Source organism: Cupressus sempervirens, chromosome 2 (genome assembly GCF_028749045.1).
Source record: "Cupressus sempervirens isolate cs-2001-9-10 chromosome 2, ASM2874904v1, whole genome shotgun sequence".
Lineage (NCBI taxonomy): Eukaryota > Viridiplantae > Streptophyta > Pinopsida > Cupressales > Cupressaceae > Cupressus > Cupressus sempervirens.
The window spans coordinates 768735709-768754524 of NC_143119.1; the positions used below are offsets into that span (position 1 = coordinate 768735709).

Sequence of the window (18816 nt, forward strand, 5' to 3'; positions counted from 1 at the left end):
CTGCCTCAACAACTTCTTCCAACTTGGTCTTCATTGCTTCCAAAGCTTCCTCAAAGATCATTTTCCTTTCCTTTTGCTCACCCATCCCTTTGGCCAATTCTACATTTGTCACCATATTGGAATCTCCAACTGATTCTATAGGTTGAAACATCTACCCACAAATCCCAAGCTTCTTGCTCTAATACCACTCTAATGTAAGACAAGGTCTAGCTACTTCCAAATCCTATACTTTTTAAGGATTCACTTAGGCTTGATACTAGCCTATTAGGGTTCTTTGATGCCCTAATCCCTAGAGGATCTTCATCCTATCCTCTAACCACTCTCCAACCTAGTTACACCAATAGTCAGGGTTCTTTCCTTACACAAATACCTCTTCACAACTCATTTTTGACCTTTCTCCTATGGCTTTCTAACCCAAATTCTTCATCCTTGTAGAGTGATTATTGTCATCAATAGTCTTGGACTCCCCTTGAACTTCTGGACACCAATCTTGCAAGTTAAAACCAAATTCTGCACTCCTAAGCCAAAATTGCTCAAAATAGGGCTACTAGGATTAGCCCTCCAACTTGGGTTTTATTTCTAAATTACTCCAAAGGAGGTACCAAAAAACTTGATATTCAAATAACCTTTTGGGAAGCCTTAAATATTTTATGGGTTTTAGATCTCTAAGGTGTCCATATACTAGAAGACAAGTTTTTCGCTTATCTTTAAGGGTTTCAAATCAATGTTGACTGGTCTGGTTAGGGTATGGTATTTCCTCCTTCAAAAATTATTAGGGGTTCTTTTCCCTTGGTAAAAGTTGACCTTACTCAACTCTCCCCATTCTACATAACTTGGGTTGAAGTATCAAACACTTTCAAACCCCCAAACTTCTCATTCCAATTTGTGAATCACCTAACCAAGTATAGCAAACTTTCCTAGGGCATCACTTTAAAATTGTTTGCCTTGCTTTACAGGGTCCTAAATATAGTATACAATATGTACATAGGCTCTGCTTCCATGTCTCCTAAAACCATGAAGAACTCATGTCAAAATTCATGGGAGAGCCATTATTGCTCTAAAATCCAAAACTGGAACAACACACTACCTATTTAGAAATGAATTTCAAAATCAAAATAGATGAACACTTACAACTTAAAAACTTGAAGAGAAAAGTACTTTATAAGATTAAGAAATACAAATCCAACACCAGATCGGTTTATTCAATCTATTTGTCCATATAGGTGAGTCAAATGCATCAAATTTACTGGAAAAAATGTGCATTCAATTGCTCAAACTTTCTTATTACAATTCCAAACCCTTGAGATGTGTTTGAATGATGATTATTTAGGTTTTCAAGGAGGTTTCAGGGGGTTGGCATAACCACCTAGTTCATTCTTGCGCTTTGCAACTTGTTGCCAGAAAGTTGTGAAGCAACTTTTCAAAAAGTTGCACAAACTAGACAACTTTTGGTTTCTATGAGATACTCTTCTCTCCTTCATCTTAGAACCCCCTCACTTGTTTAGACATAACCAAAACTGATGTCTAAACATGATTTTTTCTCAAAGACACCAATATGCATATTTTAGGCCATTTTTGCTTGCTTGACAAATTTTGTCAATGTTTGCCCAACTTGACATCTTTTTCATCTATTCACTACCTAACTCCCACATGACATTCTAGGAGTTCTTAGCCATACAAGAGAGTGAAATCACACCATAGATGACAAGGTGGATTAAAGACACACCTTCTTCACACTTCTCAAGGTCCTAGATCTGTGTCCCTTGCAACAAATTAAAACTCATAAACACACCAAAAATATCTACCTAATGACTCCTAACTTACTGACATCCCTGACTTGGCTAGAGTCAGTACAAGCCAAAACTAAACAAAAAATGAAAATGTGGACTAAGCTTGGACTAGGTGCTCCTGCACCATTCTCACATGCTTGACCATTCAAGTCACACTTGTGCGAATGGAATTTAACCATAGAGCATGGAGATACAAAAAAAGCTAGAGAATTTTGTAAACATAACATATTTGAGTAAAAAATGCAAAAGTGTGGGAAAATAAAACTCACTTATGGCAGTGATAATAGGATAATGAAAAATTTTCAATGAAAAAGAAGGAAAAGCACCATGAAATCAACACAATAACATAACCACTCTACTATTTAAAACACAATACTACAACAAAATGACCAAAATTTAAAATCAATAAAGAAAAATTTATGCAGTATCTAAAACATTCCAGAATTCACAACAAAAAGTATAACTCTGGATGAAATTTTTGCAAAAAATCCCCTTCTTTGAATGGAAGGTCCTTTCTAATGATGAAATGAATCCCACAAAATGAGTCAAATTAGAGACCTTTCAACCTTTGATAGAACCCTAAAACTACCATTTTTATTAAAAAAACACAACTTTTCTCAAGTAGAAAGAAAAATTCTACAAACTGTAGCACAAAACCACCATTCCACCATGTCTTACGTTCTTAGATGAAGATCTTAAAGCACTTGGTTATCTATAACAAAGATAGCATTATCCACCAATTCATGTCTAGACTTAAAATGTTGCTTACTCCAAAGAGCAGTACCACCACCAAAAGAGCCATCACCAGACATTATTGAAGTAGAACAAGCAGGTGTTTTATGTTCCCCTATATGTGCTACTACTTCCAATCTCATCCTACCATTATTTAGTATATTCTCTTTGAAAACCACACCCAAAACAAAATAAAAAAGAGGGACAACACCACGCATGCATATTTTTCCTATTTGCTTGACATGTAATGTTAACATCAAAGCAAGGAAGAAACAAAAAACTATGAAAAAACATGTTTAATTTAGATTTTTCTTCATCCTCTTTTTTTGTAGTGATAATAAGTGGAAAAATAGCACTAGTTGTTAAGACCAGGCTTAATTGTGAAAAAAGAGTTCCATTAGTATTGGGATGAGTAACTTTCAAGGAAATCCTTGTGCTTCTCCTTTATGAGCATTATCTAGATGGAATGAATGTTAAATATAACATTTGTTATGATGAGAGATGGGTTCTTGTGAACTACTTATTATCAAAAATAGATCAATTTGTGACATAGATGAAACCTCATATTATTAATAGTTTTAATAATCAATTTTTATTATCTTTTAAGTTCTTAAAGAGTACATTGGGTATATATGATTTTGTTGTTATTTTTGTCCAAGACTTAATTGCAATTTTTAATGTGTATTGTCCTATCTTTTAGGTAGTAAAGACAACTAAGTAAAATATATATGTTCAACAATCCTATTACCTATTCACTTTGATGATAAAAAGGTTTGTACATTTGGTAAAATATTATACACAAATGACCCAATAATTGTGTGCTCCAGGTACCAAGAAATTTGTACAATTGATATGATTTCTAATCCTTTTTTCCAAAAAATAAGTGGGTGTTGGCCTAATAGATTAACTACATATGAACAGATATTAAATTGAAAACATAAATTTTAATAGCTTAGAGAGGATCTAGTTCTGTCAACTTAGATTTGAAACCTAAAGATGGATGATAGCTAAAGAAGAGTGGGTAGGAAGAAAATGTTGCTATTGGGATCATGGAGTGGTGGAGAGAAAATGATCTTACATCATGAAGTGTTCAACATACAAGGATATTTATGTTGATTACATTGAGACACTAAACACAAATATTTTGAGTAATCTATTTGAAGAAGATAAGCTAAAACGGGTTGGAAATCTCCTAATCAAGATACCCATGAAAGATTCAAGACACGAAAAGAAAATGTGTGTGTGTGTGTGTGTGTGTGTGTGTGTGTGTGTGTGTGTGTGTGTGTGTGTGTGTGTGTGTGTGTGTGTGTGTGTGTGTGTGTGTGTGTGTGTGTGTGTGTGTTTGTGCGCGCGCGCGTGCATGCGTGCGTGTGTAGTTGGTGTGTAAGGATATAAAGAGAGGTGTGGAGATGGAGATTATGAACAAGAGGGATATGGAGAGGAGAGGGAGAGATAGAGAGAGAGTAGGGATGATAGAGAGAGGGTCGATAAGGAGAGATGGATGGATAGAGAGAGGGATATCTATCTAGATGAATATAAATTGAGAGGATGGAAGAAAAATTGATAGAGAGAGAGAGAAGGAGAGAGGGGAGGAGAGAGAGAGATAGAGGTAAATATAGAAAGAAATCTAGGAAAATAGAAAGAGATGCATAGAGAGGTAAAGATAATTGCAATTTTAATCAATGAGGAGAGAAATTTGAATGTTGTCATTTGAAGATAAACATCTTTATTTGCTTGTAAGATATAGGATGTGTTTTGAGGGTTTTTTTTTTAAAGATATTGACAAAGATTTATTTGTGAATGTAAAAGTGTATATAAATGAGTGTAATATATCGTTATACAATGTGCACATAGTTGATATTATTTGGAGTGTTATTATTCAAAATATTTTCATTTCTTTTCTTTAAAAAAAATTTGTAGAATATGTAGATGCATTTCATTCACTTTTTTTGTCATATTTGTTTGATTTCATAGTTAGCATTGATAGTATTATATTATTTTAAAATATTATTCTATGGAGAATGGTTGAATCATTTAGCCATCATTATTAAACACTAAAAATATAGGAGCATTCATTCTTGTGTGTATATGGGTATTAGAATAGTAACAATGTACAATGACAATATATATTATAACAATGAGTAGATATCAAAAGTACATTCATTGATGCTTTAAAAACATGTAAATAGATCATACATGACAATATTAAAAGAAAATGGAATATCTGTAATTCTTATAAACCAAATTTGAACACTTCAAAAAAATGCACCTTCCAATGATACTAAAGTATTATGTAAAATGTCTTCTCAAATAATATGTCGGATATGGACCCAATAAACTCTCACATTACTTCATTGTCACACTAATATTTTTACTATATCAAGCTCTTCCATTTCCATATGTTACAGGACTTTCAGATTTTAAAATTGTTACATGATACATATTCATTTCCTACAACGACTAGAAATTTCAAAAGTCATTTCACTCACTTCAATATAGAGTGACACATATTCTTGACACTAAGACAAATTTGAATGAGACATGTAACTTTATGGTTGAAATTTGGATGAACCTCAATCATGTTAAATGCTTATGGTATTTATGTACTACATTGTGTATTTTCAATACCATGGGAGTTCAATCTATTTGAAGTGATATTTTTCCTAAGGTGATTGTCTCTTTCTCCATTATGGCACTACAAGGTATATTTTCCTTGTATGGGTTGGAGTTATATGAGTCTATAAATAGGTGAGGAAGAGCTAGGTGATGCCAGATGGTCTTTTTGGGCCAAATCATATAGCAACACCTGAATGTTTCTTTTCTTTCTCCAATTCGTCTTATGTTTTTGGCTCTAAAAATGACCCATACAGAAAGATTTATAGTTGCAAATGGTAGGTATAGTGTTAAAAAAAATTGCTTCTTCCATTTTGTAGCCTCTTTGGTAGATTTGGGCATGGCTAAAGGAATAATATAGATGTTCAAAAACATGCTGATAGAATTTTCCTCTTATTTCTAGTATGGTTCTAGTGAGATAGTTGTAACGCGATTTGATTACATTTAGCCTAGGCGAATAGAGAAGTCCAGTAGGAGTTGAACCATTCAAGTAATTTATCCCCAATCAAACTCTCCATAGAAAATTGCAAGTTCTTAGAGTCTTTGGAATAGGACTGGAGAAAAAAAATATTGAGAATGATCAAAATCCTTAGATTTGTGCCATTGCAAAGATTAGGAAGAAACAAAACAAACAATCTTTTGGAGGAAACAACCACCTCCACAAGCTGACTATTTTTCCCAAGTTGCAAATGCACCGATCCCTCGAAATTATTTTTCCATAGATGTAGAACCTCCAAATTGACTAGATTAGGATCAACAAATTCAAAAGCTTTAGCTCCTTGAGCTCTTTGAATTCTAGTGAGTTCGTTGATGAGAAATTCCAATGACTTTAATCTACTAGGGCATCTTGGCTAAGGAGGAATAAGACTAGACAAGCCATTCTCTTCTAAGAATAAATATCCAAGTTCTGATGAAATTGGCCCCTCCATGCCATAGTTAACCATATCGAGCTGCTTAGGCTTTCTTAAATTCCTTTGTCAAATTCATCAAAATAAATGATTTTTTACAACACTCCTACTTGGTCCCAACATGTTTATGATTGACATATGCAAACATGAGAGAATGTATCTGTCACACCATCCTATCCATTTGCACCAAAATCGAAGCTTTGCATAAGGATGGCTACTTGCACTTTAGATTTTCTGTCACTTCCATGCTTCCTTTAAAAAATAATATCATGAAAAGTAGTAATTTCAATGAGCATGATTATTTTAATGGTCAGGGGAATATCAAAAGAGGGGGGGGGGAGATAGGGAGAGATAATGATAGAAAGAGGGTGAGGTATAGAGGAAAGAGTAGGAGAGATAGAGAGTAAGGAGATAGAGAAAGGTATTGAGAAGAAAATGGATATGGATAAGAAGATGGATATGGAGGGGGGAGAGAAAGAAATAAAGAAGAAGATAAAGTGATTGGATGGGAGAATAATAGATAGTTAAATAAATATAGATCGATAGAGAGATGCTATATGGAGAGGATGAGAGAGAGAGACACATTCAGGGATAAATACTTAGTTGGTCTTTCATATCTGTGTGACATAGCCATTGCACAATAAGGTGTGATTGCTAGTTATTTCTTGATGTTATCACAATAAATAGTGACAAGCTCAGTTACCTCTTCTTGTATTCCTTCTAGAAGTTACTTAATCCATACAATATTTGAACAATTGATTGCAAAAACAACATATTCAGCTTTAGCAGTAGGTTGTGAAATACAACATTTCTTCTTTCTTATCCATGTTATTAGTCTTCTCCTAAAAATAAATCTCTACCACTTGTGTCTCTTCTATCATCAACATTACTAGTAGTCCAATCAACATCTTTGTAGATTTTACTATTAAAGTCATTTGCTTGTTTATACCATAGGCCATAATCTTCAGTTCCTTTGAGATATATGAATATCCCTTTCACATTAGTCATGTGTGTCCCCTTTAAATTAGATGAAAACTTTGCAACAATTCCAACAAGTGTAATAGCTAGCCTACTATGTACAACATACTAGAATTTAGCAATGATAGATCTATATTGAGTCTCATTTACCTTACCAGGTAGTGTCTTATTTTGATAATTTCACTCCAGTCACTATAGGTGTACCAATTGGCTTAGAATCATCAATCCCAAATGTCTTCAAGATTTATTTCACATACTTAGACTAAGTTACATATATACCTTTTTTTATTTGATAGACTTGTAGTTCAATGATTTTTTTTATCTCACCAAGCATAGACATATCAAATTTTGTACTCATTTGTTCAAAAAATATCTTACTCAACATGTCATTTCCATAAAATATTAGGTCATCAAAAAATATCTCAGCAATAAATAACATATCTTTATATTATTTTTTCAAATATAGATTATTCTTTCTTATTCTTCAAAATCTAATCTTAATCAGAGAAGAATGTAGCCTTTCATACCATGCTCTTGGTGCTTGTTTCAATCTATATAATGCTTTGTTCAACTTGTACACTGTGTTCTTAGTAGGTTCAATGAATCCTTTAGGTTGTTCAATATCTACTTCCTCCTCAAGTATTTCATTCAAAAATGTAGATTTAACATCCATTTGATATACTTTGAACTTCTTCTAGGTAGCATAATTACTCCTTCCAATCCTACCACAAGTGCAAAATTATCGCTATGGTCTTGTTAACCTCAGATTGGTTTTGACATATGAGTGAAAATATAATTAAGTCATTTTCTTAGTTCATACCGAACAAGTAATACATGTCGAGCATAAGTTTCTAGATAGTATATGCTGAGTGATAGATGTTTAGTAAGGGCCGAGTAACTAGTAAGTGTTGATTCACTCAAGTGTCAAACAAATGGTATGTGTCGAGCTATTCAAATGCTGAGTCATTCAGAGGTTGAGTTACAACATTGAAGTTGTAGTTGATGCTGACCATTAGAGACTTCAAGTGCCGAGTTACATAGTTTTGACATAGATATTTGTAATGGCACAAACTTCTATGTAAACCACTTTTAAGCTGACTTAAGGATTGTTTTATGATCATCGGTGATAAGGTAGAATCTAAATTATGAATCCCTATGCATTAAATGCATCCAATCAAAAAAAGGGAAGGCTTAAGTGGCAATATGGGTGAATCACTGTTGTTGATTCATACCTAACCCTAAGTCACCTAGGTCTTCTTAAGGAAGACAAACCCTAATTTTTTAAAGAATGCTTAAAGGAGAATTGAAGAGAGTTTGCATGTGTAAACAAAACATTCATGGTGACTAAGGTGTTATGATTTGAGTTGCATTCCAGAATTAGTTAAAGGAGAATAGAGGATAGTAGAGATACACCTAATCAGAAAGGATCAAGTACACATCAGGATAGAGGTGATCTAACATCAAGCAATAGAATGTTTGTTACAAGCTGGAGTTGTCATTGCACCAAAATATTGACCTATTAATGCCTGATACAACCACTAAACTTATAGAACATAGGAGGCAGTTAAGCCATGTCACAAATCCTGAAGGGGAAAGTTGGCAGTTAGTCCAACAATTCCCCCCTTTTTACCTGAGGAGATTCAAACCTGTGACAAAACTCTAATACCACTTGTTACAATCTAGAGTTGTCGTTGCACCAAAATATCAACCTATTAATGGCTGATACAACCACTAGACTTATAGAACACAAGAGGTAGTTAAGCCATGTCACAAATCCTAAAGGGGAAGGCTAGCAGTTAGTTCTACACTACTAATCGAAGGATCATTGCTAAGACATTTTAGCAAGTAAATAAGTTAAATCTCTTAACAAAGTAGTCTTTGTAGACACCTAAATTTGATTACACCGCTTTGGTAATCCTATTTAGCTATCTCTAAAGGCATCATTAATTAAATTTCTATTTAATTAATCCTTTGCCATCCCCTAGCTGATTAATTTAATTAATCATCTATTGTCCTAATTGATAAATCAAATAACCCATCCTTTATCAATTAAATCCTATTCTCCTATCTAATTCCAAATCCAAAATTTATTAAAATCACTTTAATAAATAAAAACCTCAAATCTAAAAGCCCCTAAACTATCCTAAATCCTCCATCTAGCCTAATCCACCCCATCCACCCATACTAACCAAGCTTAGCCACTAACTCACCCACCCTCATTGATACCATCCACCTGCCCATCTATAACATCCCTAATCTAATCCTAACCCAAGTCTAACCCATCCCCTAATCATTTGCACATTCCTAAGCAAGCTTAAAACTTTCCTAAACCAAGCCAAAGTCTCCCCTCAAAATATCCCAACCACCAAGTCATGAATGCTCTTACAAAGCCATAAATGGCTCTTACACCCTCACTCATGACTCTTACATACTCAACCACCCTCATGAAGCCTTTGACCAACCCTTATCCTATCCTCTCAAACCCATCCTCCTTGTGACAAGTGTCCACTCCCTATTGGTGCTAAACAAGCACAATCCATGTGCTCCCCTTTAGGTGCATCCTAGCCCTCCCTCACCATCTTACCATCCTTGCATTTTACCCCTCCATCCCTCAAGCCCTTAGCCTATAAATTGGATCCCCTCCCAAGCCATATCAATCACAATCTTTAAGCTAAAGTTACCATGTCAGTTTGAGAAGCCAAATCCATACTTTTACATATACCCACACCAAAAATCCCAAATCCACCTCCATTGAAGCATTTTGAAGCTTGAGCATACATCCCAAATTCATATCAAAGGACACCTCTACAAATCAAGTGATCATCCTGATTGAGAGAGCCTATCCATGGCTCATATTCTCATTTGAGGACCTCACTTTGTCTCATCTAAAGTTTATATTAATTTTGTTAGTTAATGCTTTGGTTTTTAAATAGATTAGTGTTTCTTGCTAACATATTAGTGTACACAGTCTTGACAAGTTGTTTTAAATATTTTAACAAGGTGCTTACTTCATTGTAATTTAAAAGTCCTTTTACTAGGCTCACTTTTAGTAGGGTGTTTAAATCATTTAACAGGGTAAGATCTAACAATCTTGTAAGTCTTTAATAGGGCAGACCTTTCATAGGGTAGATCATGTTTTATGATCAAACATTATAACTTTCATTGGATACACTTTATTACTATAGTAATGAAGATTTATGAGTGTCATCCCCACCCCATTTTTACCTTCTCCTTGGAGGGTTTTTGGGTAACCAAATATCTTGTGTCATACATGTGTTAAATATTTTACTTTCATGCTATGGATCACTAGTACAAAAATAACAATATATCGCTAAATAAACTACTAAACACTATAGATATATGACCAATTTTCATCATGTGACCATTGTTAGTTTATTGTCGGTCATTAATATGGCAACCAAATTTATGATTGGACTATTTTAATCATTAATTTGATCATTGACTTGATCATCAATTTGGTCAATTAGTATTGTTTCTTGGTAGTTTATTTGGTAGTTGATTTGGTAATTTTGGTAGTATATTTGATTGGTGATTTGGTATTTGATTTGGTATTTGATTTGGTAGTTGATTTGGTATTTTATTTAGTAGTTGATTTGATAGTTGATTTTGTAGTATATTTGGTAGCTAACTTGGTTTTTTATTTGGTGGTATATTTGGTAGTTTATTTGGTATTTGATTTGGTAGCAAATTTAGTAGTTTATTTAATCACTACTTTAATCATATTTGGACATGATGGAATCGAACCACCATCCTCCTACTTGTAAAGTAGGTGCTCTTCCATTGAGCTAGTACCCTTTAAAGAATAATGCAAAAGATTGTCAAAGTTGCAATAACTATCCTTTTGTCAATAAATACTATACATGTATAAATAAGAGACATTCCTAGAACAAAACTCTTGAATATGGTTCTTATGGGAAAATTCAAATAGCTCAAAAAGCCAAATGCATGTGCTCAAAACTGTATTATTCATATATTAGTTGTATCGATAAGTTAAGCTTATTACTCAACCATTAACAAATATCATCTTTACGAGATCTAAACCTGATAGCTATTACAAATATCATCTTTAAAGATTCAGATTGGATATTGCTTTAAGTTAATAAATAGGTTTGTACAATTTCAAAGCAAATATTTAACTCAAATGATTTATTTTAGGCTTTTACTTTGGTATAATATAATGTAGAAACTTTAATGACACTCTGAGATTAGGAGATTATAATTTTAATGACATGCTTAGCAATCTCTAGCTACTGAACTTTGTAATTACTAAAGCATACATAATACTCAAAAGGTTAGTTTTTTGTTAAGATGAGCATGAGTCTGTTGTACTTGGTCTCTTTAGTTTTGCTGGCATTACACATATAGGGAAAAAAATGGTTAATAAAAATAGAGTGTGATACAAAAGAAAAACAATAAAAATTTAAAAATACATGAATACTCAATAGAAACCAAAGAGACCTAATTTTTGTAGTCTTGAAAAAACCACCACAAGAAACAAATGTCTAGTGCTGACAAGAAACAATCTTTAGATGTTTCTAATGCCTTTCTATAGGCTAATATCCTGAAACTCTTTTATTGTTTCTCTTGGTATTTTTAGCTTTATCAATAAGAAACGTGCCTTTTTGGTTTATTGTGCTTCTTGAAGAATTTAATTTGATGTTTTAAAGTAGCTATTCACAGATTATTGAAAATAATTCTCTCTTAGACCTCCTACTCAAATAAACTCAATAGGAACTATATATCAATCAAAATTTTGTGGACTGATTAGAACATTCAAAGATTTACTTGCTTCAAAGTACCCTTAATAGGACCATAGATGCAACTACAAAAACTTCATCAACATCTAGGATGGAGATCAAGTTGCAACTAGTCGTGTTGAGTGAGGAGGAAAAACCACAATAGACTCCTAGGCATGGACACTCTATTTCTACCTCTTCCCTAGTTTTTACTAGAGCTAGGAAGAGGAAGATGTAAATTGTTTTGATATTATGACTTGTATTTACTTCTTGTTCAGCAAAATAAATATGCTATTTTAATTTTTCTTTAGACTATTGGATCACCAACCATGATCATTGTACATGAAGATACCATTTTGAAAATATAAAATCATTTAAATCAACCTAATATATCTAACCTACTCATTGGGTGCATGCCCTCATTGAATTTCCAAAAAAAAAAAAGTCATTTCTAATTGAACTTAAGCAAAATTTGAAGTTGCCAATTTATTAATTTAATGAGACATGGTGAGTGTTTTCTTTTGACAATTTAACTATTATTAGACCCCAAATCTACCACATACCAAATACTTAACACCACATACAACTATGAGCGAGATGGAAAGTCACATTTAGGATGATATTGTAGAAAGAAATTTGAACGTTGCATTAGACTCATAGTAGTACAATGGTTTCAAAGTTCCTTGAGTGTCATAGATAAGGTTTTCCTTGATCATGGTTGTTGGTGCATTTCGTATGTGCATGATGTTATTTTATTAGCATTAGTTTACTTTTTAACTTGTTGCATTTATGTAGATGAGTATGGTTGTGTGGAAATGTGTTTATTGGGAACTATGGTTCTCATTGTTCTATTTGGGGCTGAGTAAGTTGCATAATATTTGAAACCTGTCATTAGAGTATAGAAAGAGAGTGGGTCAGTAGAAGAATAAGATTTGACAAGCTTGAGGAAATGATTTTAGATTGTTCACTTGGATGATACAAATTAATGTTAAGGGTTTATGTGTATAGGCATATATGGATCCCATACTAGTTTTAAATTGGAGATACTATCTACATTTCTAGTTAAGTGTCTAGATTTTGATTTTAGAATCCATTTTTACAATAAGAATGTAGGTGCACTTGTTTCACTGTGTTCTAGGAATATTACAAGAATACTCTATTCTAGTACAAATTGATATGTTAAAGGTTATAAGATATGGAATATAGGCATGAAATATCATTAGATGGGATATGTACTTAAGTTGTAATTAACCAATATTGATACAAAACAATGACTTATAAGAATAAGGTGGAAGCAAAATAAATCTTAGAATCTAATATATAAGATATTTTAGCTATCTCCTAATCATTCCTCATGTGAATCTTTGGTTTGATGATGACCCCCAAATATGAAGTGGTTAAACTTATACTAAATTTGAGTTGCACAAGTTTCTTGTGTGTGATTATTTTCTACTTATTTAATATAATGATGTTTGTCTAATGGTCTTTTAACAAATGCTTAGAACCAACATGCCTTCATTTGAATAGAGATTGGCACAAGATAATGCACATTTAGAACACATCTAGCTATATTTGCATAGGTTACTTGAACATTTAGAATTTTTTAATGCTTTTAAATTCAAGGTAAAGAATTGTATAGGTTGTCATTTAAATTCTTGTGCAATGTGACCATGGTGAAATTACTAGGCCACAAGGTGGCATAATTGAGACCACAGTTAAATTTCATAACAGGAGTGTTTTGTTCCAATGTCTTGTGAGGGTATTTTTACTTTAAAAATAGACTTTTATCACAGTGGAAAGCATTCTAGTTTATAGATAAATCAAATCTGAGAAGACATAGAAAGAATATATTCATTGGTAAAATCTCAGATGCCTCTATGGGAAATAGGGGTTGTCCTACCTAATTGAGTTGAAGCATACATGAAGTATATATGGATATGTTACCCCAAAAGTCTTATGGAAGATAGGTAGAAGCTGTGCTACTAATTTTTTTTTCTTGTTTAGTGATGAATGTATATTTTCATGTATGATGGTATCCATTTATCAAAGTCATTAAAGAAGATTATATATTGTGATGTATACATATATAATGGAAATCTTACTTGGATGTTATGCTTTTCGAACTCCAAATGTCATACAAATTGTGTTCGAAATATGCAAAAATTGAATCCAAGCTTCTTAATTTAACAAAGAATTGGAAATTACATTATATATGAGAAAGCAAATTGAATGAGTAATTAATTCATTGGAAGACACTAACAATGAAATATACCTATGTAGGATGAGCTGATTATTGTTATTTTCTTTTTGAGGTGATTATCAAGGCTCACTTATTTTAGCCAATAGACACTACAAATAAAAATTAAGTACATGATACATTCATTAACTAATTATTGGAAATAACATTACAGATGTAAGATCAGACTAAATTGGGAAATCAATTGGATGACATTGACAATGAAATATTCTGCGAAGGATGAAGTGATTATTTTCTTTGGGTTGTTCTGGTGATCGTCAAAGATCACATCTTTAGCCAATGATTCCCACAATAAATAATTTAAACCAAGCTTCTTACTTTAACCAAGTAATGGAAATGGCATTACCGATGTATAAATGGATAATTATTTAATTCAAAGCATGAACAATGAAATATATCTATGAAAAGTGAGCTTATTAGTTTCTTTGGCTTGCCAGGGTAATTATTATAGATCACTATGTTCAACCACTGATCCTTGTAAAACAATGTGGTGTTTTAGATAATCATCTTCATAATGTGAGGCTCCAACTGAAAGAGTATGCAAACCCATAAGAAATTTCCTCTTCCCTATTTTGTCTACAATGCTTAAAATCCTTGCAAACATCAATCCTGATTGAATTCTTTGAGATTCTCATGTCTTTACCTCCACTATTTTGAATTCAATAAGTTGCTTCTTGGCATATCCACTTATATGGAGATTGAAAGGTTGTTTGGAGAAAAGAAAGGCCACATGACTTCTTTTTTTACTGCATGTATTTCTTAAATGCACAAAAAATTGAAAATTTAAGTCTTCATAAACTATGTCATCAACTTCAATTTCCGCATGGAAAAGGGAGCTATTAAACTTGGCTCCAAGGCTCCTAGCAGTTGTGCTAATTGGTAGCATGATAGAAGTAGCAGTTTTTCTAGAGACATTATGAGAATTGTTGGTGCAAATAGGAGAGATATCTCAAAAGTGGTATAAATCAATCCATATCCAAAATTATATATAGTGTCTCCTATGTAAAATTTGTAAGTCTAGCCAAGATATCTTGTACTAATATTGGGTCTCATATTCATGTCTATCATATTAACATTTTTAATATACTCCCAAGGATGCCATGTTGAAGGCAACCTACCACCTACAATGTTAGTCAATACAAACAATATTAGAACTTATTGCCCACCTTCTTACATTCAAATTAATTGTTAACATCGACAGACTCACTGTGATGAGATGAGACAACTTTCAGTGTCTTCTAAATCAAAGTAGTCCATAGGACACATCAGACTATTTCCTTTCTCAAGAGGATTGTTTATATAGAAATTCAATTTAGATTGAATTCTTCAAGCTTTGTTTGATTGTATTTAAATTTTATTAAAAGACCAACATTCTAGGCTGTGACTTGGAAAAAACATCAAAATACAACTGCCATACTAGCTAAGTTGCATCTTCAAATGTGTAGATGAAATCTAGACTTGATAGATACTGAGATTGTAATCACCAAAAATAGTCTAGGCAGTGCCATCTCGCCTAGCTTGGCTTGGGTACTCGACCCAAAAAATCCCATAATTTTTCTCATGGCTTTTAGCAAATGATAAATCAATAGGTCCCGTTCATATTATGACCAATATTACAGGTCCATTAGCAGCAATTGCAACTTCTGAGACTAGATTTTGTCATTGGCTTGGTGAGAGAAAATCTACCCTATCAAGACAGTCTGCCTCTATTGACTTATCTATTCCTAAAACTAATATCACTACATTTGCATTTTTGGCTTCTTGGACTGATGCATTGATCAACCCACCATCATTACAAGCAACATTTGCACATCCTTGTTGGTAAGTGATCTTGTTGTACTTCTACAAGCCTTGTAGAGGAGTTGTATATTTGCATGGAATGCCTATATGAAAATCACCATAGAACTTTAGAACACTTATTTTCTAAAGAAAAGGACCCACTTTAAATGAAAAAGAGGGTCTACAACTTAGCTATCACATCGGAGATGTTTTTATCATGTACTAATTACAGGCTTCATCCTGGCCTTCACCTTAGAAGTGTTCTTATCAATTAAGTTCATTCCATCTATAAAATATTAAAAAGAATTGACACTAAAGCCATTCACCTATGACTTACACTTAGATACATTCTTTAAAAGCAACAATAGAGTTTCCCAGGACTTTCACTTGGGGATGTGTCACATCAGACCTGTGGATTCTTATAAGCCCTAAAGTGGAGGTCACTGGTTTGAATCTAGGTGATAGTACACTTGTATACCTCACTTGAAAAATATATAAGATAAATGAAAAAAAGACTTAGTGTCGAATGCGTGCATAAGCAGGGCTTTATGCATTAAATTGGTATCTTTCTCGGTAGTGACCTTAAGAGATACTATGTATAACTAATTATTTTCACTACTATGTTCTACATGTAGCCATCATTCAGAAGCTTCAATAGAGTTAACCAGGACTTTCACCTGAGCTCACATTGTACATGATAGTAATGCCACCGACATGTTTCTATTCATAAATTCATTTGGTCTTGCAAATTCACTCATGGTCTGAGATAACTTGGTCCATCAGTAGCAAGGAACCTAAGTTATGATTATCTACAACATGATAGCAACATCCTTGGGTATTTTGTCTCTCAATTATTAGCCAAAAGTTGTCTTTGTGCTCACTTACTACTAGACCATAACTAGAATTTTTCATTTTATTTATTACAAGGTTACTTCTGTTAGTGGATTGGAAAGACTTAGTTTGACTTAAGTATTTTCTTGAATTTGAAATCCATTCCTTTGGATTTACTACTTTTAAGTGTTGGTTACACTGCCACCTAAAAGGCACCCTAAATTTTTATCAAATTCAAAAGACACTATAATGTGCTCACAAACACAAGAATGCCACAAATTGCAAAAATCCAATTTTAATGTTGTTACATTACTCTATGACACTTTACCTAGATAGTTACCAATCACGACCTTGGTTACATTTTCATGGGGACCTATGATCACAAAGACTTGAATTTGGAAGCTGATAGTGGTAATGACCCATCATTCTTCAATAAAACAATGCCATGCCTGGCTACATCAAAAGCCAATTGTTGATGCTCAACAGTACACACGTTGATGCAAGAGCATCCAGAGGTATATGGGAAATCCTGTGTCAACCAAAAAAATGTACTTAGACTTAGTTTCAGTTTCATGTGTTTTCATTTTTGGATACCCATTTGGGTCAAATAAAGGTTCCAACTCTCACAGTTCCACTATCAATGTTCTAAGATAGAGTTTTTAATCACCTTGGGATATGTGTAAATGCCAAAAATTAGGAGTATTTAATTGAGCCATCATTTTGGTGAACTAGAAGGTGTAAATTGGTTGGAAGATTGTCATTGTAATTTAGAGCATTCTAGAAAAAGAATCAAGTTAAAAGGCCCCACGGTTTGAAATTTATTGTAGTTTTTCAATTTTTGGACCTCCTAAGAATGCTTTGAAGTCAAGTTATCCATAGGGCTATAGAGCACTTCGAAAGCTTTTTAGAAATGTAAACAGTTTGTCAATCGAAGCTACGGTTCAAAAGTTATGCCTCCTGAAAGTTCGGTTACCGTTTATGGATTCTTCTAATTTTGCGCCGACTTCTAATGCGACTTCTAGAGCCTTCTATTTAGTCAGTGGATGCCTACTAGCACTTTCTAGAATTTATTCCTAATCCTTAACCCTTTGGGGTCTATTCAAGAACATTTCTGGCATTGTAAAAGGCAGTTCGGAGTGGAGTTTGAGAGGAGGTACTAAAAGGAGAAATTATCTCCAGATTATTAATGTTGTAAGCCCTTAGGGCATGTTTTGAAGTCTATTTTCTTTGTACTGAATGTATTAGCTTATTTACAGAGTTAATAAAGTTTTCCCTTTCTTGTCATGTCCATTTTGTACTTGGGTTATGTCCCCATCACACATCCTTTGGACCGAGTTTTTTGTAGGATTGGTTTAGAGGATCACCATCAAAGAAGCCAAGGCACATCAAAACCACATAGTTATTTATAAGTGCTTGATCAACTACAAACTGCTCCACTTTTTCTATTTTCACAGCATTCTTTGTGTATTTTCCAAGGTATGTTCCATAGTTTAAGTCCAACCCTACCATTATAGCATATTCCAAGATTAATAGAAATGTAAATTCTCAACTTACAAGCCTTTAGAGCCACTGCAATTGCATCTTCAGGGGTGTCAATGTATTTGATTGCCTCATAGAATACTTGAATAGAATCACAATATGATACTATGTATCTATCCAAGAAAATATAATGTTAAATCACTACTTTAGCTGGATAGGTAGATTAACAACATTCGAAGATTTTTACCTTCTTTGAATGTAAAGTAAATGTAATACAATGGATTATGGAAATTTGATCTCTTTAACATTCAAAGACCAAAACTTGGCTCACCCCTCTAGGCCCATTCGTATGTAACAATTCCTTTTAGTAGATTCCCATCAGCACAAGTTGGAACCCCATTAACCCTATTATAGGAGCACATTACGCTATTGACATGGCCTTCATGAACACAACTCTTGAAAGGTGGCTAATAAGTATCCTCCAAATCTTGTGGGGTAACCTTTGAATACAAACTCTTATTGAATTTAGTACATGCTTCATTAATTGAACTCTATTAATTTTAATTAAAATAGTTTTTGTTCTTGAAATTTAGACATTAAAGCTAAAGTGACATAGCACTCAACTGCCTACAACAAAAATATGGAGAATGTCAGAATGAAATGTAAGATGAAATGCTTAAAAGGTATAACTC

At 33.3% G+C, this 18816-nt stretch overlaps 1 pseudogene; it reads right to left on the reverse strand.

The window, feature by feature from the left end:
* Nucleotides 1–15529: 15529 nt before the first annotated feature.
* On the reverse strand, nt 15530–18154 carry LOC149575717 (putative beta-D-xylosidase 5 pseudogene; annotated as a pseudogene).
* Between the last annotated feature and the right edge of the window lie 662 nt (nt 18155–18816).